Below are 24,388 nucleotides of genomic sequence, written 5' to 3' on the forward strand. Positions count from 1 at the left end.
GGTGGTACGGGAGGGAAGGGAAGAATTGACAAGGGAGTTGCGGAGGGAGCGGTCTTTGTGGAAGGCAGACATAGGGGGAGATGGGAAGATGTTGCGAGTGGTGGGGTCACGTTGGAGGTGGCGGAAATGGCGGAGGATTATTTGTTGTATTTAGCGGCTGGTGGGGTGAAAGGTGAGGACTAGGGGGACTCTGCCCTTGTTGTGAGTGCGGGGATGGGGAGAGAGAGCAGTGTTGCGGGGTATGGATGAGACCCTGGTGCGAGCCTCATCTATGGTGGTGGAGGGTAATCCCCGTTCCCTGAAGGACGAGGACATTTCCGATGCCCTGGTGTGGAATGTCTCATCCTGGGAGCAGTTGCGGCATAGGCGGAGGAATTGGGAGTAGGGGATGGAGTCTTTACAGGGGGCAGGGTGGGAAGATGTGTAGTCCAGATAGCAATGTGAGTCACTGCAAACCAACCCCCTCACATTCCCAATCCGACCTCTCTGTCCTGGGTCTCCTCCATTGCCAGAGTAAGCAACACTGGAAATTGAAGGAACAGCACCTCATATTCCGCCTGGGTTGCTTGCGTCCGAATGGCATGAATGTTGAATTCTTCCAGTTTTGCTAGCCCTTGCTGTCTCCTCCCCTTCCTAAACCCTTGAGCTGTCTCCTCCCATACCCCCGCCCTCGGGCTTCTCCTCCTCCCTTTTTCCTTCCTTCTCTCCCCCCACCCCCCATCAGTCTGAAGAAGGGTTTTGGCCCGAATCGTCGCCCATTTCCTTCGCTCCATAGATGCTGCTGCACCCGCTGAGTTTCTCCAGCATTTTTGTGTACCTTCGATCTTCCAGCATCTGCAGTTCCTTTTTGAATACTCAATGTGCGTTGTTGTGACAACATAACAAGAAAATGGTAGCTGTTTCTCCGCTGATTTAACTCCACCAATTAATCGCTACTGACAGGTATGATTGAACTCCCTGTGTTGGGCAGGTTGGCTGGGTAGTGTGGCTACCAAGTGCTAAGATGCTTCTCGATGTTGACAAGCTCTGCCTTATTCACTGGCCATTGAGGTTGTTACAATAAAGAAATCTGTGGGCTTTGCAGCCAAATAAACAGAGAGGGAGACAACGGTTTCCTTCACATCCAAGAGAAACTGGTGAGAAAGACTGCTGAATCGGTATTGTCTTTCTGTCAATGCATGGAATAGTTCTCAACAATGGGCTTCAGTCCTTAACAACGGGCCACACTCATCAGGGCTGAGTGCACATCTCTGCAGTGCAGCTGCATTGCCTTGCTTAGCCCACTCAATACCAGACTTAACAAACATCCTCTCCAGATCATGCTGTGAAATGATGAATTGATAGATTTGCACCTGATTCATGTCAGATAGTATCCATTTTGTGCCTGGAAGCTGGTTGCAATGAACTTAGTTGTGCAATGCTATAAGGTTCCTTTTAGGGATGAATCTATTAGGACTCTCCTTTCTGGGAAATCGTGAGATAGCAGCAGAGTATCTGCAGTGTCCACCCTTGTAGTCAAGCTTATTGGAGCGCATAGGAATGCAAAACATAAGTAAAGAATAAGTAGAGATTGACAAATAATTAGGTACAAAAGATGAAACTATAATTTCACCCTCATCTGTAATACCAATGTGACAATACGACATCAGCCATCAGCTACAGTGTGATGTATGGTGCCCATTTTGTCTGTAGTCTGTAATCTTACATAATCTGGGATGGGTAAAGGAAAATGACAAATAACAGAGTCCTACTGAGAAGGTACATGCTAAAAAAATGTGTCAGATGTTTGCATTGAGTATCAGACCTGTTCCCTTTCGAGCTGAGAACTGTACTCTTGGTTTTGTTGCTCAATTCTAAGCACATCCATATATAGTGGAACATATATTTCAGTTCATTTTGCAGATAAAGAAAATACAACATTGGAATAAATCTGGTCCCAAGACTGTAGTGGGAAGTGGTCCATGAAATGAATGATTAGATATAAGAATGTATGAAATAGTGGCTGGATTACACATTCAGCTCCTAATATCTGATTTTCAGTTTAATAAGGTCATGTTTGATCTTTTACTGCAGAAGCACTTTCCAGTATTAACCCTGCAACTAACTCCCATATTTTACATGTGAATGAACAAAGAGCTGAAGATAATGTATATACATAGCAAATCAGTTGTCACCTGTGAAGAGCACAGGAATGCTGATGTTGGAGGCATCCATCTCTTCAGATATGAAATATATGAAAGAGGAACAAGCAATTTAATAGAATATAAAAAAGGGGTAGAAATCTCAGTGGATTGGTTTCATGCTTAATAAATGAAACAGGAAATCGATAAATGATTGAAATGATATTTATATCACACAAGGGAAAACAAAATAAATTAGAAAATCTAAAGTGGAAGGTGGAACATAATCTCAAGTGGCAGGTTTTTGAATTTAAACAAGAGTCTCTGCAAAAATCTGATGTTTACAAATAGCTAAGAAAAAAATAAGAATAAACATGAAATGCTGGAAATTTAAAAGAAAATATGCAAGGTGCCAGGAAACACTTGGCAGGTCAGCTGGAATTCTCTGCGGAGATGATAGCTGAAAGTAAACCTGACTATTTGCAAACATATAGAGTTACACAGCACAGAAATAGGCCCTTGGGCCCATCATGTTTAATCCCATTTTCCAGTACTCATTCTACAGCCTTCAATGCCAATGCTCATCAAGATACGTATTAAATGTTTTGAAGTTCCTGCCTCCACCATCCTTTCAGGCAGTTGATTCCCAATTCCAAGCCGCTCTCTGGATGAAGAAAAAAAATTGGCCTCAGTTATACTTGAAGAGCTTGCACATTACTGAAACCCTCTAGTTTTATACATGTTCAGGAAGAATATTACATTGTTTCTCTATCTATGCCCCTCTGACTTTTGCCTCAATCTGGTTTTTTCTCTCAGTCCACAGTCAAGAGTGTCATTTCAAGAATGTATAGCAGAATGCAAAATGCTGGAGAAACAGCAGGTCAGACAACGTTTCGATTTGAGATCCTTCATCGGTCTGAAGAATGTTTCCAATCACCTTTCCATTGCCTGCTACGATGCTATCTGACCCATTGAGTTCCTCCAGCACTTTGTGTTTTGCTCAAGATTCCAGCATCTGCAGTTCCATGTATTGCCAAAAGTGTTTAATTGTAATATGCACCAGGGCCAGAGCAACAACATTCTTACTAACTTATCTGTCAGAAGAAGGGTCCTGACCCAAAATGTCACCCATCCTTTTTCTCCAGCGTTGATGCCTGACCTGCTGAGTTACTCTATACTTTGTGTCTCTCTTACTTTCTCCACTTCACTCCACTCCACCCCATGCCACTCCACCCCATGCCACTCCACTCTTCTCCACTCCACTCCACTCCACTCCACTCCACTCCATTCCACTCCATTCCACTCCACTCCACTCCACTCCGTTCCACTCCACTCCACTCCACTCCACTCCACTCCACTCCACTCCGCTCCACTCCACTCCACTACACTACACTCCTCCATTCCACTCCACTCCACTCCACTCCACTCTACTTCACTTCATTCCACTCCAAGGAAGAGAAACACACCCTATAAAGTCTCCCCTCACAGCTGAACCGCTCCAACCAACAATGTCCTGGTATCTCCTGCAGAACAATCACATCCACCCTGTTATATGATACATACAATAGCCTAGCTGTGAACTTACCAATGTTTTACAAAATGGAATCGTGATCTCTTTTACATTCTATGGCAGCTCGGATACACCACTCCGTGATGAGCTCCCAACTTCATGTCCAAACCATCACTAAGATTGCCTACTTTCACCTCCATAATATTACTCTCCTCACCTCAGGTGACCTGCTGCCATTACCTCTTGCCTTGAAAATGCCACTGCATTGCACACCAGTCTCCCTAGTTCTGTCCTCTACAAACAGGGCTGCGCATATTCTGATACCTTGTCCTAAATAGCCCCATGCACACTTCACGCACTTCTGTGATTGCTGATCCATAGTGACCGTCAGTTCAGCAATGTCTTGATTTAAAAATTCTCTCCATTTTCAGATTCTTCCATCGTTCTGTAAAGGTGGCTCAAAGTACAATTCTCTGATGTACCATTATGGGCTCATGACAAATCCTGCATTAAACTGTTCTGCCATTGTTGATTTGTCTGTAGCTGTCAAGGGCATAAACTCTGAAATTCCCTCTCCAAGCCTCTCGTAACCTCTAATTTCTTCACCATATTCCAGGAGTCCTGTCTTTTTAGCACCAAATGTGATACAATGTTGAATTTATTTGAAATTGTTGAAGCAGCTCCTGGCACTACACAAACAAGCTGCTGTGGTAGCAGATAGCTGCAATGTCAAATTTCTCTCTGCTTAGACTGTTTAGATGACTGTAGTTCTCTCACCGATGATGAGATTTGTTCAACTTTAGCCTCCGTAAAACTTGGTGTTTTCTGTCTCTTGTGGCATTTAACCTTCAAGATTTCAAACAGGATCTCAAATCTGGGCAGAAACATCATGCATCTTTGATGGACCAGTCACAGCATCACACCTAAACACACAAAGCCTGAAAGAGAAAATCAAAACTGCAGATGCTGGAAATTGAGTGATAGTCATACAACACGGATATAGTCCCTATGGCTCAACTTGTCCATGCCGACCAAGATGCTCCATCTACATTAATTCCACTTGCCTGCATTTGGTCCGCATCCCTCAAAAGCTTCTTCAGATTTGTGTACTTGTCCAAATGCATTTTAAATGTTGTTATACTACCTGCCTCAACTACCTCTTCTGGCAGCTAGTTCCATATATCTATCACCTCTGTGTGGAAGAAGTTGCCCCTTGGTTTCCTATTAAGTGTTACCCCTCTCACCTTCAATCTCACCCCTCTCACCTTCCCTCTCTCATTGCAATTCTAAAATAAAACCAGAAAATGTTGGAAACAACCATCAGCATCTGTGCAAAGAGAAACAGACCTGAAACGTCAGTTTTATATTACTTTTCCCGCTGATATGTGCAGACCCGTTGAGTTTTTCCAGCATTTTCCTTTTTTCTATTCCACAAATCCAAGCCATTCTGGTCTTTAGAGGTTTAGACACTCTTTCCCACCGGCGATCTTTCAGACACAGATTATTCCCTTGCAATCTCTTCCCATGAACAAAATGAACACTGAAACAGTCACTACCCTTTAAAATAAATTCATTTTGCAGTAAAGATCTGCAAGATGTTCCAAGATTCAAATGTTTTACATTCCTACCTTCAATCTCACCCCTCTCACCTTCCCTCTCTCATTGCAATTCTAAAATAAAACCAGAAAATGTTGGAAACAACCATCAGCATCTGTGCAAAGAGACTTGGCAAGACCTGAAACGTCAGTTTTATAGTACTTTTCCAAACTGATATGTAATAAATGTTGGAGGTTTTTCCCAGCAAAATTTTCCTTTTTTCCAATCAGAACAAATCCAAGATTTCTGCACTCTTCTTAGAGGGGCAGACACTCTTTGATACAGTGATCTTTCAGACACAGATACGACCTTGGTAAGGCCATCAAAAAGGCCAAAATGGACTTCTGCTCCAAACTGGAGGATGAGACAGATGTTCAGCAGCTGTGGCGGGGCCTGAATGCAATCACCTCCTACAAGGCAAAACCAGGAGGCAGCTCGAATGTCGGCGAAACATCACTCCCTGATGAGCTCAATGCTTTTTACGCACACTTTAATAGTGAGCCCCCATTCACTGTGATGGTGCTTCAGTCTCAGTCACAGAGGCCGACATCAGAAAATCCTTCAGAGGGGTGAACCCTGAAAAAGAGTAAGATGACGTGCCTCAATGACTATCAACTAAAGCCTGTGGTGATGAAGTGCTTTGAGAGGTTGATCATGGCGCAAATTAACTACAACCTCGACAAAAACCTGGACCCACTGTGGTTCGCTTACCGCCACAACAGATCAACTGTGGATGCGATCTCGCTGGCCTTCCACTCCGCTCTGGACCACTTGGACAACAATAACCTATATCAGGCTGTTATTTATTGATTACAGCTCGGCATTTAATACAATCATCCCCTCCAAGCTGGTTACCAAACTCACAGAACTGGGTCACTGCCCATCCCTCTGCAATTGGATCCTCGACTTCCTCATTCACAGACCACAGTCTGTTCGTCTTGTTGGAAATGTGTCAGACTCGATAACAATCAGCACGGGAGCACCTCAGGGCTGCATGCTCAGCCCCCTGCTGTACTCACTCTATACTCAAGACTGCATAGCTGGTCATAGTGCGAACTCCATCATCAAGTTCGCTGATGACACCACTATTGTGGGACGTATCACTGATGGGGATGATTCAGTATAGAAGAGAGATCGAGCAACTGTCCTTATGGTACCAGCGCAATAACCTGGCCCTCAACACCAGCAAAACCAAGGAACTGATTGTGGACATTGGAAGGAGTAGGATGGGGACCGTTTATATCAACGGGTCGATGGTTGAAAGGGTCAAGAGCTTCAAATTCCTGGGCATGCACATCTCTGAAGATCTTTCCTGGTCCGAGAACACTGATGCAATTATTAAGAAAGCACATCAGCACCTCTACTTCCTGAGAAGATTACGGAGAGTCGGTTTGTCAAGGAGGACTTTCTCTAACTTCTACAGGTGCAGAGTAGAGAGAATGCTGACCGGTTGCATCGTGGCTTGGTTCGGCAACTTGAGCGCCCTGGAGAGGAAAAGACTACAAAAAGTAGTAAACACTGCCCAGTCCATCATCGGCTCTGACCTCCCTTCCATTGAGGGGACCTATCGCATTCGCTGCCTCAAAAAGGCTGGCAGTATCATCAAGGACCCACACCATCCTGGCCACACACTCATCTCCCTGCTACCTTCAGGTAGAAAGTACAGGAGCCTGAAGACTGCACTCGGACAAAACTCTGAACATTAAAGGCCCATTATCTGTTATTTGCACTTCATCAGTTTATTTATTCATGTGTGTCTATATTTATATAATGGTATATGGATACGCTGATGTGTTTTGTAGTCAATGCTTACTATATTTAGTTGTGCTGAAGCAAAGTAAGAATTTCATTGTCCTATCAGGGACACATGACAATAAACTCTCTTGAATCTTGAATCTTGAAATTTCCAAGAGTAAAAAAATACTCATGATGAAGTACCACGCGTTTGATTTACTTTTTTTAACTCGGGAGAACTCTTGTGTAAACTCGCATTGTGGGACAGGGGCTTAAACTGCATTGTTAGCATTTTTTTTGTTTGGTAAATAGAGAGATTGTGAGTGATGCGAGTATATCTCATTGGTTTGACCCAAAGAGGCAAAAGATACATCAAGGTCTGTGGATCACACACGTGAGGTAGTTGTCCTGTTTCTTATTTTGGTGCTGACTTTCAGTGATTTCACGAAGTTGGTAAGAAATGTTAAGATTACATTTATTTAGTCGAGAGAAATAACATTTCTAGTTTTTTGTGGTTCCAGGCTGAGTGTTAAATAGTTGCAGAGTTGCTAAGTTGTGTCTACCTGTTGTAATTGGGGCCGACTGAAATGGACTTTAAAATGTGTTGAGACAGTAAATTGTAGAATAAAAAACTATGGAGCGGAAAGTGTTTAACGAGTGTGTGGGATTTCCTGAACAAAGTCCGTTGAGCTAATTATTGCCTGACATTGGAGTGATCAATGTGCAATGGGCCACATACAAATGATCCACATGACAGTTTCAGTGCGGTGAAATAGATCGCAATTTCACATGATAGGATTTGTTTGCAGTATCAAATGCATTTTGTTATTTTTCCCTTGTATTTATTTTCTTCACAAGCAGAAACAAATGGTGTGTCCATATTAAACTCCGAATCGCATAATGTGCAGGAGTTCAGGTTCCAACTGTACACGATATATTGTGTTACTAAGTAGGAAAAAACGTTTACAAAATGAAATTCTTCAGATTTAATCAGATTTGCCGTGATCCCACTGCGTTGATCAGTTGTGATCAATTGTGTTTGATGCTCCTTATCAATTTCTATAAACCTAATGATATTAATGGTTGGGCCAGGAGTTACTGTACATTTGTTAAATGGTTCTCAGCAGCAGTCTGTGATTATCCTCAGCCCATGTTTCTGTTTTCACTGTGCTTTTCATCACTGTTTTACCGGCTTTATCCTGCCTTATGGGCCTGTCCTACTTATGCGACTTTTTCAGCGATTGCTGGCACCCGTCATAGGTCGTTACAGGACGTCTAACATTTTCAACATGTTGAAAATCCAGCGGCGACCAGAAAAAGGTACGACTCTTTGGGCGACTACTCACGACCATACAGGCTTCACCCCGCGACATGTCACCAGGGTGTCGCCTGTATGGTCATGAGTAGTCTCCTCAGTCGCCCAAAGAGTTGTAGCGTCTTTCTAGCCACCGCTGAATTTTCAACGTTGAAATTTTTCGCCGACCTGTGACGGGTGCTGAAAGTCGCCGGAAAAGTTGCGTAAATGGGACAAGCCCATAACGGATGATGGATGGAGGCAGGTTACTGTCTTAGTAGGGATAATAAAATAAATGGTACAAGCCAAAATTGGATGTGACTTGGTGGGAACTTGATCCTCCCACATATCTGGTGCCCTCAACCTGAGTGGTAATTTTCAGGTTTTGAAGCTATTTTTGAAGTCTTGGTGAGTGTAGTCTGCAGACATTAGGGAGCTAGTGTAAGCGGGCGATGAGGGAAAAATAAGCAGACAACTTTTTTTGGTTTAGTTTAGAGATACATCGTGTCCTGCAATCCCCGTACACAAACACTATCCTAGGGACTAGGAACAATTTACAATTATACCAAGCCAATTAACCTATAAAACTGTACGTCTTTGGAGTATGGGAGGAAACCCACGCAGGTCATGGGGAGAACGTCAAACTCCGTGCAGACATCACCCGTAGTCAGGATTCAACCTGGGTCTCTGGCTCTGTAAAGCAGCAACACTGGCGCTGCATAATGGTGCCACTTTTTCGTGGATAACAATAGCTCCTTGTGGAGAGTATTTTTGTTTATTCATTTAGAGGACATGGACATTGCTAGCAATGCCAATATTGAATGTTCATCATTAGTTACTCCCTTGAACTGACTGCTTTGCTGGGGGCATTTCATTGCGCAGTGAAAGAGATTATCCATATTCGTAAATATTCCATCACACTCCTGATTTTAAAATCTTTTTATTAGTTTTTCCAAAAAACAAAACAAAAAGAATAATGATAAACATAACAATGATATTGATACATAGGGATCAGGATTACATTAATAACAGATACAATAAATATGAGTCCAGTATCAAAATACACATTGAATATAGACCTCCCGGTCTCTATGTAAATATAGTTAAAACATATATGTAGAAAATAAAACAAAAAGATAAAAAGAAAATAAAAGACAAAAAAAGAGGAAAAAAAGGAAGAAACAAATCCCACTAAACTAGAAAAAAAAGCGAAACAGAATCCGAGCTGAGAATTTCAAAAATTTAAGTCCGTTTGTTGTCAAGTCCATTCCACCATATAAAGGTAAAATAATTTTTATAACGGTTGGAGAGGGAGCAATTTATGCTGTGTGAAAGTGTTGAATAAATTTTCCCCAAGTCTTATCAAATTTAACCAAGAGTTCAACAATGTCACTCCTGATTTTTTTATAAATTTAAACATGATATCGTATCAGAGTACCAATGGGGAGTGGTCGGAGGGGTAGTGTATTTCCATTTAAATAAAATAGATCTTCTGGCGATTAATGTGGTAAAAGCAATCAGCCGATGGACGAAACGGGACAAATGAATAGAATCTAACATTGGTTGCCCAAAAATTACAATAATAGGATGAGGTTGTAAATCAATACCTAAAACTACAGAAATAGTATCAAAAATGTTTTTCCAATATTTTTCCAAAAGTGGGCAGGACCAAAACTTATGGGTCAGTGAGGCCACTTCAGAGTTACATCTGTCACGGGTAGGATTTATATGACCATAAAAACGAGCTAACTTATCTTTTGACATATGAACTCTGTGAAACACCTTGAATTGTATCAGAGCGTGTCTTGCACACATTGAGGAAGTATTAACTAATTGAAGAATCCTCTCCCATTTCTCTATAGATAGAGAAATTTGGAGTTCTCTTTCCCAGTCATTCTTAATTTTATCAAACATATCTGTTCGGAATTTCAAAATCAACTCATAAATAGGCGTTATTAAGCCTTTCTGATAAGGGTTCAAATGTAAAAGTTACATTTATTGTCACATGCACCAATTGGTACAGTGAAATTTGAGTTACCATACAACCATACGAATAAAAAAGAACACAATACATGATAGAGTTTAACATAAACATCCCCACACAGTGGAATTAACGTTTCCCACTGTGAGGGAAGGCAATAATGTTCAGTCATCTTCCTCATTGTTCACCCGTGGTCAGGGTGTTTGAACCGTCCACACTTGCCGCTACGGTGGGCCAATGTTCAGGCCCTCTCGCCGGGATGATCGGAACTCCGACATCGGAACGGAAGAACGCTCTCAGTAGCTTGGAGTTTCCGAATCGGTTGCTTCCTACCAGAGCCTGCGGCTCCCGAAGTCCACAGGCCAAGCTAGGCGGAGCTCCAACACTTGGACCCTCGGCAAGAGGTCCCAGGCCTGTGGCTAGATGCTCCGTAACCACCGTTCCACGATGTTAAAGCAGCATGCCCAACACGGAGCCTCAACACGGCGATCCCCGGTAAGGCATCGTCCTGCTCCACAATGGTAATTCAGTACTGCGCCGCTGCTGAAGCTCTGGCCGTCTCCGGCAGGAATGCTCCACCATCCATGGTAATTCAGGGAGTGGGGGGGGGGGGGGGGGGGAAGAACTCAGAAAGGTCACATCCTCGACCAGGTGGTGGAGGGAAAGGTTTTCACTCTTTCCCGTCCCCAGACAATGATTAAGAAACCTGGGCATACTTTGGACACACACTAAAAAATAACCATAGAAACATTATGCCCTCCTGGGTGTCGACCATGAGATGAGTTTAGTTATTGTTGAGCGCAAACTCTTGTAAACTGAGGTCTCCATAGAAACATAGACATAGAAACATAGAAAATAGGTGCAGGAGTAGGCCATTCGGCCCTTCGAGCCTGCACCGCCATTCAATATGATCGTAGCTGATCATCCAATTCAGTATCCTGCTTTCTCTCCATACCTCCTGATCCCATTAGCCACAAGGGCCACATCTAACTCCCTCTTAAATATAGCCAAAGAGGTGAAAGGACGGACAAACTGCTGGCGACGCTGCCGTGCACGGCACCATCCGATGACAGCACCTCCTGACACAAAATCTCCTCGTAATGATGAAATACTGCAGAATAATTTTACTTTAACATTGTATATTCTGCAATTATTTATTTGAATACCTAGGCAGTGTAATACCATCTATGGAGCTATTTTTCATGTATTTTCCCAAACATTTATGTAATGGAGACACAAGAACCCATAAATAATGGAATTTTGAGCAAAAAAAACAAACCTCTGGAAGAACTCAGCAGGTTCAACAGCACCAGTGAAGGAAAGGCTGACAAAGAAACTGGCACTTCCTTTAGGCTGGAGGAGTGTTTTATTGTTCTTTTGTACTGAGGTACCCAAAGATTGTGTTGCATGCTAACAGTCAGCGGGTAAATAGTACATGATTAAATATCGTAAACAGTGTTAGCTACAGATGTGAAGAACGTTAATATGTTTAGTGCAAGACAAAGCTAGTAAAATAGATGAAAGACACAAAGTGCTGGAGTAACTCAGCTGGTCGGGCAGGATCTCTGGAGAAAAAGGATGGGTGACCTTTCGGGTTGGAACCCTTCTTCAGATGCGAAATGGATTATCTTTTTTCTGATTTTTTGCTGACAAATGATAAAAAGTTGTAATTCCCCATCTATCCCAACAGTTGAGGTGGAATTTGATCTGTGCATTTCATGTGTGTCCATTCTAGTTCAGACTCAATGTTTTATGCATAATGTGAATGTAAAGCCCCTATCCCACTTAGGAAACCTGAACGGAAACCTCTGGAGACTTTGCGCCCCACCCAAAGTTTCCGTGCGGTTCCCAGAGGTTTTTGTCAGTCTCCATACCTGCTTCCGCTACCTGCAACCTCCGGCAACCACCTGCAACCTCCGGTAACAGCCAGAAACCTTCGGTGGGGCGCAAAGTCTCCAGAGGTTTCCGTTCAGGTTTCCTAAGTGGGACAGGGGCATGTGGCATAAAAGGCTGATAATGCAACTAGTTATCTCCTGCTGACAATTTCTGGCCTTGAAGATAGGGCCAGTGGGGTGGGGAGTGGGGGAAGAGGAAGATGGAGGTGGGTGGAGATTGGGGTGTTGTAAGGAGAAAGAGGTATCAGAATGAAGCAGGTACCAATGAAAGAGAAGCAATCAGACTCCATTTTATCCCTGGGATGCAAGCAATATCAATTATATTCAGATGTTTCTAAATATAGCCTTTAATGAGACTTGTATGATACACTTAATGGACCTTAATGATTTCATAAATTATATGTGTCATGGTGTATCTTGTGACCTTAAATTGAGAGATGCTGTAGGAATCTTGGTAGAGATATAAAAAATGATAATAATACATATCCTGAAAAAAAAATAATTGGATATGCCTTCCAGCAACACAATCTGGATGGTGGCATGCTTCAACAGGAAAATTGAGACCCTGCTATTTTTCTTACATTCGACTTTTCATGTAAATTGAAGTGAATTCTTGCTGCATTTGTTGTTTTTGTTTAATTTTATGATGACAACATTTGCAATTATTCTTCACTTCTCATCGTTCTAATGTTTAATATAAATGATGAGTGCTGTTTGTGATGTCTTGGTACGTTATGTAATACATGTAATATGTATATAGGTAAATACCAGTGCCTGTAAAGTCTTTAAAGTAAAGAGGGAGATGTGATGTCTTTGTAATGTAATATATGTAACAGAAACTCGTGCCTGAGCCTAGTGACTGAGGTCGTGACCTTCAAGATAAAAGGCAGTGATTACAGAATAAACGAGCTCTTTAACTCTAACTCGGTGTGGACTTGTCCTCTTGTGCTAGTCACAACAGAGCCTTGCCTCCGACAAGAAACCTTTACATGGTGTCAGATAAAGGGGTGGACAGGCCACGAGATAAAGAGGTAGACAGGCCACGAGATAAAGGGGTGGACAGGCCACGAAAAAAAAAGGAAGCCGGCCGCGAGAGAGGCGGACCGTCGCGAAGGAAGCCGACAGCGAGACAAAAAAAAAAAGCCGACTGCGAGATAAGAGGTAGACTGGCCGCAAAGGAAAAAAAAGCCAGAGAGCGAGAGAGAGAAAGAAAAAGATGGCCGCGAACAGGGCACAGTGCAAATACCCAGCCCCGACGGCGGGGAGCAGTCCCAAAAAAGCAGCGGGACCGGCCCTGAGAAAAAAAAAGCCAGAGAGAGAGAGAGAGAGAGAGGGAAATAGAGAGACGGGGCACAGCGCATACCAAGCCCCGACGGCGGGTGCAGTCCCAAAGGAAACCTTTACACTGCTTAAGTAACTAAAGACTAATTTATAAGTAAACTCGACCGAGTCTAGCTTTAAAAATTACTTTGGTATGTGGTATGGATTGATGGCTTACTCTGAAGTACAATAAGAGCAAGACAAGGCAATCTGCCAAAGGTGATTTGGCCATAATCATTTAGGGGCAAAAATGTCATCATCGTTAACAATGGTAGGTAATCTCAGTAGACTATCACAACATTTAGTTGACAACAGCTGAAATGACAAAAGTGTTCTACCTTTTCCCTAATGAGGGGAGGAATTGTTAAAAAATGGACACAATCCAGTGATAATGAAAGAAAATTGACTGTATCTGATCACAATATTTTGGTGTAAAGTAGTGCTTTAATGCCAGGACCTGAAATACATTTTGATGCTCATTTTCCCTTGTGGGTCATGACATAATTCATTATGTTTTTTAGGCTAATGAACAATAAACTATTGTTTAAAACTACTTTGTCAAAAGGTGGAAATGTGGTGTTTAACCTGGCCTTCATCACATCTGCTCCCTTAGTCTCTTCATATTCCTTGCCGATACATTGAAATCATGCAAAATAACAAACATATTGAAAAGGTTCATAAAGTTAGTTATAAATGGTACTAACTTTTCTCCTGCTACTTGCCTCCAATGTTACCCTCTCCTACACTATTGTTATACATGTGAAATGTTCATGCTTCTCATCTCTGCATTAAGTTTTCAAAGATTATTTGTCTTTATTCTCAAATGGGGCCGACACATTGCTGTAGGTCTAACCCTAACCTTAACCTTAATGTCTTTGAGTGGCAGCAATGTCCAGTTCCTTGCCTCTCCATTCACTCTTGGGCCACGTTAAATAACTTGAAGGGAGTGACTTTGAAGGCACTAAAGTGTACGTTTTATCTGAATCACATTTAGTTTTCTTGAAAGAGAAAAAATAAAAGGAAAGAAGATGAGAGAAGCTAATGAGTGATAAATGTGTGAGAGGTTGCCAAGCTATTTGGCTGTGGCCCTTTTCAAAAAGAGTTGTTTTGATTGCTTCTTGTACTTGCACCATGGCCTTCCCCACACATTCTCCTTTATAATATACATTAAAAACTGTATATTTTACTAATTGTATTCTTTCCACTAACATCTAATCAAACAAGATTGCAATACTTAACAACTATCACCCAGTGGCCTTGATATTCCACCATCACAAAGTACTTTTAGAGAATAGTTATGGCATTAAATCCATTCTACCAAGCATTACAGTTTGCTGACTGCCACAGTAGGTCCAGGGCTAATGCCATCTCCCTTGCCCTACACATCCCTGGAACATCTGGATAAGGGACCTACCTCCATCAGACCACTATTCATTGACTCCAGCTTTGCTTTCAATATCATTACCCCATCCAAGCTCATCTCCAAACTCGTTCAATTCAAAGTCAGTGACGATGGCTGACAAATCTTCCTCTATGATAATCCTCTGCACTGGTTCACAGAAGGATGCATTCTCAGTCTCCTTCTTTACTCCTTATTCACCCATGACTGTGCGGCCAAGTACAAACTCAACTCAATTCACAAATTCACGGAGGATACCACCATAGTGGGCCGGTTGTCAAATAATGACGAGATGAAATACAAGAAGGAGATTAAGAATCTCGTAACCTGGTGTCAAGACAACTACTTTCCAGTGTCAGCAGGACAAAAGAGATATTGATCGACTTTAGGAAGTGAAGTGGTACACAATCATTGACAGCGCCAAAGTAGATATGTTTGTAAGCTTCAAGTTCCTAGGAGTAGATATCACCAGCAACTTGTACTGGACACAACTAGGCATAATTGAAGCAATGGCCGAGAAAGCAAACCAACACCTCTACTTCTGAAGAAGGGTCTCGAACTGAAACGTCACTCATTCCTTCTCTCCAGGGATGCTGCCTGGCCTACTACTTGGTTATTCTGTTCTACAGCATTGCCCAGAACATTACTATTTGTAATGAAAGTCCTATTCTGGGTTGACCATTGGGTTTTGAACCTAAGCATTTGAGATGCTGTTTTTCCAATTTGTGTCTCATTTCTCTGTAGCAAAAGGAGAAGGTGAATGACAAACAGTTTGATGTGGGAGAAAGTTAAAATGACATGAAGCCGGAAGCTCGAGATGGCTATTGTAGGTAGAGTGCAGGTGTTCGCAAAATGGTCACCTAGTCTACATTAAGTTTCACCAATATAGTGGTGGTAATATCGCAAGCACTGAGTGTAAACCAGGCTGGAAAGGGTGCAGATGAACCTCTGCCTCAATTAAAAGGAGTGTTCAGATGTGCCATTGTGCATGTTTGAATGCAGAACAAATAATCATCGACTTGCTCATTGAAGCTTATGAGATGATGGACCTTGCATTCAAAAACTATTATTGAACCTTTCAAAGATACAATGCTGCTTTCTATGCATAGCATCACAATCAATATCTGTTAACACTTTGCTCAACCTTTATGAATTCATTAATCTTTTCACCAGCTGCAAATAAATCAGAGTAGCAGCTCTAAAGCCTTGCATGTGCACAGGCAAAGTTGCTTCTTGCATTTTCACAAACTGAATGATTTTGATGTGCAGTTTATAATTGAAATCGTGGGGATTGAAGGGAGAGATGCATTTTGAAAACACTAGGGATAGGACTGTTACTCTTAAGCCAAATATATGTCAGGCCTTTTCGTGACAGCCTGCAGAACTTCCTCCCTTGCACCTGAACAGATTTTGCTCACTGGCTGAACATGTAACTGATTGATTCCCCCTCCATTACAGCCCTTGATATGCTGCTACCTGCTCCACCACTTAGAAGTTCTAATAGAAACTGAGCAAAATAGCACACTTAAAAATGCAGCAAATCAAAGCCAAAGTGTTGCTTGAGTAAGCCATGCTTTTGTTTATATGTTAAATATTTGGCTTATTTGCTCAAAAGATACATTTGGCAATCCGTACACATATGAAAGGAAAACTTTTGATAGATTTTATAGATCTGAAGCTGGTCTGAGCACTGCAACAGGTTTGAGACCCAACCTGAAAAATCTTTTATTTGTAAAATAAACTAGACTAAGTGAGACCCGTTGGGTCCCAGCATCACATGGGAGGGCTGGTCACCCAACGCAATATTCCACCTCTCCACCAATTCCAATATTGCTGGCCAGTGGGGGGAGGGACAGGGGGGGGGGAGGCTTTCTGTTGTGCTAGTTTGTACTATTTGTTATTTGTTGATCACACACACCTTCCACCACACACACTCATTCACACACACACACACACACACACTCACACATACAGACACACACAGATACACACACACGGACTCATTCACACACACACCCACACCCACACACGCACAGACTCATTCACACACAGACACACACACAGACACACACACACACACAATACATTAAATATCGCTCTGATTTTTCATCGATGGGAAAAATCCTCCAGTCCAGTCCAGCGGAAGGGGGCTCTGAGCCACTGGCCAAAAATGATGGCCATAAGTGGCGGCGTTCTCTCGGAAAACACATCGCATTGTTAATGGGAATGCCATTTAGCAGCACCACGCAGACTATGAATTGGTTATGGTGCTCTTTGTCGAACAATTCAAATATTCACAGGTACGTACTCCTCTGGGGTGGCATGGTGGGGTAGTGGTAGAGTTGCTGCCTTACAGTGCTGGAGACTTGTGTTCGATCCTGGCCACAGGCGCCGTCTGTACGGAGTTTGTACATTTTCCCCGTGGGTGCACCGGTTTTCTCGCACACTCCAAAGACATACAGGTTTGTAGGCCAATTGGCTTGGTAAAATCGGGAACGGAAGTCGGATTGATTATTCTTCAGCAGCTAGCAGCCCGAGGAAATCCGCCTCGGCCAGGCAGTAGAAAACGGCATTTAAATCCCGCCCACCCACCCCTCAAAGGTGCCAAAGTTGCGCACACGGCCAGTGGCAGAACTGCAGCGTCGCTGAAGGTAAGTTTTGTAACATCGCTACAAAGTTTTACACGTTGTTCTCCCCATACCATCCAGCTGGCAGTTTCTCAATACTGAAACCTGTGGTGATTCATCCCAGGATTTGCACCAGGTTCGATGTGCAGCAGCTGGGTGGCAGGTGTTCACTTCACGTTCCCAGCTCACGGGTCCCTGGTGCAGATATGTGTAGCTGCAGAGCGGATGGGGGATTCGGCCAGGCTTCCAGCATAATGTTCCCAGCACAGCAGCATATAGCAGTAGGAATGACAGGAGTTTGCACCAGAATCAGTATATTATTTCTCTCTATATACTGTATAATGCTATGATAAATTAGAACACCAATTCCGTGACCACTCTTGTACCTGGTAACACATTCTGGGCAATGATTAAAATACTAGACCATTGGCGTGTCAATTAGCACATTATTTGAAAGGTGTTTTTTCATGTATTTGTGAGACTTGCTAACATTTCAAACATAAAACAGTACAGCACTGGAACAAGCCCTTTGGCCCACAATATCTGTGCCGAACATGATGCCAAGATAAACTGACTTCATCTGCCTGCGTATCCATGTGCCTCCTTTCCCTGTGTAACATCTAAAAGCCTGTTAAAAGCTACCCATATCTGCCTCCAACTGTTAGATAACAAAGTAATTATCATCTGGAAGCCTCGCAAATCTCAGTCATAATGGTGCAAAATAACAGCTGAAGTTGTCTGAACCCCGGTTTGATGTTGGCCAATTAATATACCCCACTATCTTACATTTGGCCAATGCATATAAGAACATTTCATGGTCATGTCAATTTAGAAACTATATCTTTTGAGCAGCCAACTCCTGTTCTGGACCATAGAAACATAGAAAATAGGTGCAGGAGTAGGCCATTCGGCCCTTTGAGCCGACATTGCCATTCCATTTGATCATGGCTGATCATCCAAAATCAGTGTCCCATTCTTGCTTTTTTCCCCATATCCCTTGATTCCATTCGCCTTAACAGCTAAATCTAACTCTCTCGTGAAAACAGTACAATTCACAGTACAGTTCATTTCCAATGGTACTGGAAGGAACTGACCAGGAGTGCCTCTGTCAACATCAGCCAAGTGAGGTCTTGGTGCTTGCTGGTGAGTTCTGACAATGAGGCATTCTACCAGAATAACTTGGTGTTCTGCTCAGGGAATCACCCCACAGGATCCATCGACACTTTGTCCTGCAATACCTGTAGAATGTTCCATGCTGATGGTGGACCTGTCTGATGGACCTGTGGTCCAAGGGGTCATTCTGGAACATTTTTTCCATGAAGAATGGGTAGTGTGGCATTGACCGGCTGACTGGCACATTGTATGGCATTGGGACCAGGTCCATTCTTCACTACAGCAGGGACAGGTAGAACATCAGCAGCTTGTGACACCTACTTTAGTTCTAGGCAAAACCTGATGCTGCCGCATGCAAAAGTGACCATCAGGATGAGCGTGATGTTGGGTTGGCATTTTGCACACGTTGGTTTGTAGAGTTGCGCATCGTGATCGGTTGTACACACTCCACCTTCGATTTTAAGATGAATCAGAAAACAGTCCGATTGATCACGTGGAGGGGAGAGGGATGGACCACACATGCACCAAGTACAACAGCTCTGAGAAATCCTTGCACCTAATGACCAGGCTCTTCCCAGTTATTGAGAGGAAACACTGCCTGCACAGAACCAATATTTAATTCACCTTTCCTATCTGCTCCAGCCAAATGGGGAGTCCTTCCCCACGGCCAATATGAAGGCTCTGTGGGGATAGACCACAGTCTAGCATCTTTTTTCTACCGGGGCATTGAGGGGACGTCTACTTTAGTTTAGTTTAGAGATACAGCACGGAAACAGGCCTAACGAGTCGGTGCCAACCACGCTAGCATTATCCTACACACTAGAGACAATTTACAATCTTTACCAAAGCCATTTGTCCTACAAACCTGTATGTCTTTGGAATGTGGGGCGAAACCGAAGCACCAGAGGAAAACCCATGTAATCACAGGGAGAACGTGTAAACTCTGTCCAGAGCACCCATAGTCAGGATTGAACCCAAGTCTCTGGTAATGTAAGGAAACAAAGGGTGAGAGATCATTCCAGAGGGCTACATGAGTGGCAATGGTGTTATGTGTAAAAAGAGGTGCTACGGCAACTTGGTATAACTGACAATTGTAAATGTATGGACATGTTACGAATGTAATGAATTTTACATTTTTTATGTTGTTTATATTTTATTATGAATAAAGTGTGATTTTAAAATAAAAATACTGTTCATTTATAAAACTATTTGCTTGATTTGAAAACTGATTACTGCAGGTTAATTTACATTTCAACTGGTCTTTTTGAAGATTAGTTCTCATCTATATTAATGCCCGCTATCCATGTAATTCCATAACTCCTGAATAATCCCTGACAGAAATCAAGGATGAACAATTGGGTTAATGCAACTACCTTATTGACAACTTGGTAAAGCTTGTTGATCTTGTACTTCTGGTGACTCTACAAATACTAGCGACCTTTGAATCCTGGGTTGTTTGAATGCTGAGCTGCTAGAAATACCTTTGGACTTGATGATTGTGTAAGGATTTTAAAACTTTTTTCTGTGAGCCCAGAGCTGTTACAATAAACATAATGCAATGTCTGTGCACCCTGGCGGGCATCCCATGAAGTCTTTGCAGAGGAACAGTAGTTGAAGGCCCTTTTCAACCTTGTGTCTCTCAATTAAATTCAGTTGATGGTTACTGAACTGAAAATGTGATCATGAACTCTGAAATATATATTAAAATTATATAATTTATTGTGCTTTCAAGTTCAGCTGGTGGAAGCTCTAATACATTTGATGCACATCTGGCCTGGCAATACATCTCTCGATAATTGCTCAAGCACATCAACCTGCACCAGGCTTTGCTTTCTTTTGTGAAATGATCTATTTCTCAGGAGGGCCACGTTCTTTTCTTCTACCACTTCCCATTTTCTTAAATCCTTCTCCATCCTCACTGCCGTCGACATGCAAGGAATTTACAGTTTTCCTCATCAGTGTAAGAGAAAAGGTCCTTTAGCTATCTGTTATCTCTTCACTTTCGCCTTGCTAATTGTGCAAAATGTCTCCTCAGATTCATATTGTTATTTGCTTATATCATTGAATGAGGTCATTTGGCCCTTCATGCCTACTCGCAGAGTATTCCAGTCTTTCACATTCTTCCAGATGAGGGAAAAATGGGCACCCAGGGTGAACCCATTCAGTCTAAAACAGAATGTATAAACTCCTATAAATCAACCGGGTTGCTGGAGCTGTGAGGAGGCTGCTCTTCCTTTCCCATCGAACTGTATGAACTATCTTGCATTCTCTTTTGTCACTCCCCTCAGAATAAAATACCAGTGCAAAAGCCTCCTTTTGTCACCGTATGTCATGTGGTCACTTGCTGGTGGAGCACCAAGGCAAATTCCTTGTATGTGAATACTTGGTCAATAAACTTATTCATTCATACATCTTGTTTCCTTCTCCAATCCTGTTGGCCAAAAGGGATAAGTGGAGAAATGTTGGACATATCTGGCAGATGAGTGGCAGAATTAGTTACTGGGACTCAATGATTCACTCCCTGTAACTATACTTAACTAAGTAGTTACCGGGACTCAATGATTCACTCCCTGTAACTCGATGCTCTGGGTCTGCTAAATCCATACATGCACAAGTAAGAAAATGTTGAAATTACCTGCCAAAATGCCTTTAGCTCCTAAGTTAATTCTCAAGCATTAATTCAACAAGGTGTTGTGTTCACCTTATTACACCTACGAGCAGATGTAACCAGGTGAATGTAATATAGATTAACAGTATTTTAATATAGTTTTGATTTTCCCACGTATTAGTTTGCTGCCTTTTAAAAAATGTATATGTTCTGGTGCACCAAACTGAATCTCAATGATGTTTTATTAACTGTAAATATGAATCTAGATTATTTTAAGAAATGTTATAGAGACATACTTGCTATTAACCAGCTGTTTAAAAGAGAAATGCTTGGTGAGATGCTTTTCATGGTTCAGGCAGAGTGGATGAATGTTTGTGCAAGCTGGAGGTCAGATGCTTTTGGAAGCAGCACAATTCAATGACCTTTGACAACATTGCCTTCGGGGGTTGAACAGTGGCGCAGTTAATAGAACTAGTGCCGCACAGTTCCAGCAAGCTGGGGTGAATCCTAACCTTCGGCACTATCTATGTGAAGTTTGCATATTCTTCTGTGTACTTTGGATACTCCAGTTCTCAAAGCTGAAAAACATGCATGTTGTAAGTTAATTAGCCACTGTAAATTGCTACTGGTGAGTGATTGAGGGGTAGAGCCTTGGGAGGTTGTAGTTGATAGGAATATGGATGGAATTAAATGGTATTAGTTAGGATTAGTATCAACGCTTCATTGTCACCACAGACTCAGTGAAGACCCTATTCCCATGCTGTATGGCTTATCGGCACCCTGCGAGGACCAAGTTGTTTTAAATTGTGGGATGCAAATTACAAAGGTTTCTGCAGAAATAGTGTGACTATTGAGTATGAGTTGGCTTCTTGCTATTTCTTGAATACAAGTGATGGCTTTGATATTGAAGCGTTTACCAAAAGAGTGGAACACAAGTCAAGTTAAGTCAAGTTTATTCGTCACATACACATACGAGACGTGAAATGAAAAGTGGCAATGCTCGCAGATTGTGCAAAAAAAAAAAACATCTACAAACAGAATGGAACAGAATGGAACAGAATCACATATTCACATATTACATATTTGTGGGAGGGAAGAAAAAGGGAAAACAAATGCAATTTTAAAAAGACACCACACAACAGTAAAATGGTACAGTAAAGTTAGTCCCTGGAGAGATAGGAGTTTAGAGCCCTAATGGCCTCTGGGAAGAAACTCCTTCTCATCCTCTCCGTTCTCACAGCATGGCAACGGAGGTGTTTGCCTGACCGTAGCAGCTGGAACAGTCCATTGCTGGGGTGGAAGGGGTCTCCCATGATCTTGTTGGCTCTGGAGTTGCATCTTCTGATGTATAGTTCCTGCAGGGAGACGAGTGTAGTTCCCATAGTGCGTTTGCCCGAATGCACTACTTTCTGCAGAGCCTTCTTGTCCTGGGCAGAGCAATTCCCAAACCAAATTGTGATATTTCTGGACAAGATGCTTTCCACAGCCACTGAGTATAAGCACTGGAGGATCCTCAGAGACACTCTGAATTTCCTCAGTTGCCTGAGGTGGTAAAGGCGCTGCCTTGCCTTACTCACGAGTGCTGCGGCGTGTGATGCCCATGTCATATCATCAGAGATGTGGACTCCCAGGTATTTAAAACAGCTCACCCTATCCACAGTATCCCCATTTATCTTCAATGGTGTGTACGTCCTCGGATGATGTGCCCTCCTAAAGTCCACGATCAACTCCTTAGGTTTTTTGATATTCAAGAGAAGGTTATTGTCCAGACACCAGAGTGTGGTTGGTGTCCTGCTGCTCCATCTGTGACTCCATCTGTACCTACTTTTTGTATCCTTCACCACCCTTCACAGTTGGTAGGACTCTTCCTTGTAGACATCCATATTTCCGGATGCCAGGCAGCGGTGCGAGGATTCATGGCCACACAAATGGATCTGTCTACCCAGGGTTTTTGATTCGGAAAGGTGCAAACAATTCGAAAGAAAACAATTAGATGTTCCAAATGTGCCTTTGACTCGGGCTGATCACAGCCTAGCTAATGCGTGATAATGTTTAGCTTAGCTTAGTTTAGTTTAGTTTGCTTTAGTTTAGTTTAGAGATACAGTGTAGAAACAGGCCCTTCGGCCCACCTAGTCTGCGCCAACCAACAAATCACCCATATACTAGTTCGATCCTACACACCAGGGACAATATACAGAGGTCAATTAACTACAATCTTGTATGCCTTTGGAATGTGGGAGGAAACCGGAGCACTCGGAGGAAAACCACACGGTCACATTGAGAATATTCATACTACGTGCAAACAGCAGCAATGGTCAGGATCGAACCAGGTCCCTGTTGTTGTAGCTCAGCAACTCTACTCAACAGTGCCACCCTGTGATGTCCATGCTGCTTCATTCTCATAATGCTTCATTCAGTTAGAGACTTGAACAGTTATTAAAACACATTATTGGCATGAATAGTCTTAGAATGCAGATGTTTCATTTCTATCTTGACATATACTTTGACAAAATATTTATTCTCTGTCTGTTGCTCTCATAATGCAGGAAGAAGCAACAAAAAAGCCAGACAGGGTGACTTTGATCTCCAACTATATTTACTAGAGAGAGTGAGGCATTGTGGCTGATTCTATGGAGAACAGTGAAAAGACCCCATTTAAACCTTCATTTCCTAAAATGGTCTCCAGGACTGTTTAGATTAACATGTGACCTTTACAAAGTTGAAAATTTAAAAAAAACTGCAGGTGCAGAAGAGAAGACAAATAATGTTGAAAACATCAGGCAGCATCTATTTGAATAAAAATAGAGCTGGTATTTAGGTTGAAGATCATCCATTAGAATGGCACAGTAATGCAGCAACCACCTCACAGTGCCAGACACCCAGGTTCAATTCTGACCGCACATATTTTCTTTGGGTGCTTTAGTTTTCTCCCCCATCCCACGTAGACTTGTGGGCTACTTGGCCTCTGTAAATTCTTCTTCGTGTGTGGGGATTGAATGATGGTCGGCGTGAACTCAGTGGGCTGAAGGCCCTGTTTCCATGGTGTATCTTTCAATGAAACCGAAAGAGAGAAAGCATGTTAGTTTTGAGTTGCAGAGAGGGTGGAGGAGGGATGGACAGGACAGAGGGAATATCTCTCTCCCAGACTTATTCCCTTTTGCTTATTGTTTTCTTTCCCCGTTCTGACGAAG

The 24,388-nt window shown here is 42.5% G+C and overlaps 1 protein-coding gene across 1 annotated transcript in view; it reads left to right on the forward strand.

Annotated features, from left to right (window-relative positions):
* The first annotated feature begins 5,872 nt into the window (after positions 1 to 5,872).
* kynu (kynureninase) overlaps positions 5,873 to 24,388 on the forward strand; it is a 221,569-nt gene continuing 203,053 nt past the window's right edge. Inside the window, exon 1 of the mRNA XM_055638665.1 lies at positions 5,873 to 7,413. The gene's annotated coding sequence lies outside the window, so the exon portion shown is untranslated. The remainder of the gene's footprint in view (positions 7,414 to 24,388) is intronic.

This window comes from Leucoraja erinacea, chromosome 7 (genome assembly GCF_028641065.1).
Source record: "Leucoraja erinacea ecotype New England chromosome 7, Leri_hhj_1, whole genome shotgun sequence".
NCBI classification, from domain to species: Eukaryota; Metazoa; Chordata; class Chondrichthyes; order Rajiformes; family Rajidae; genus Leucoraja; species Leucoraja erinaceus.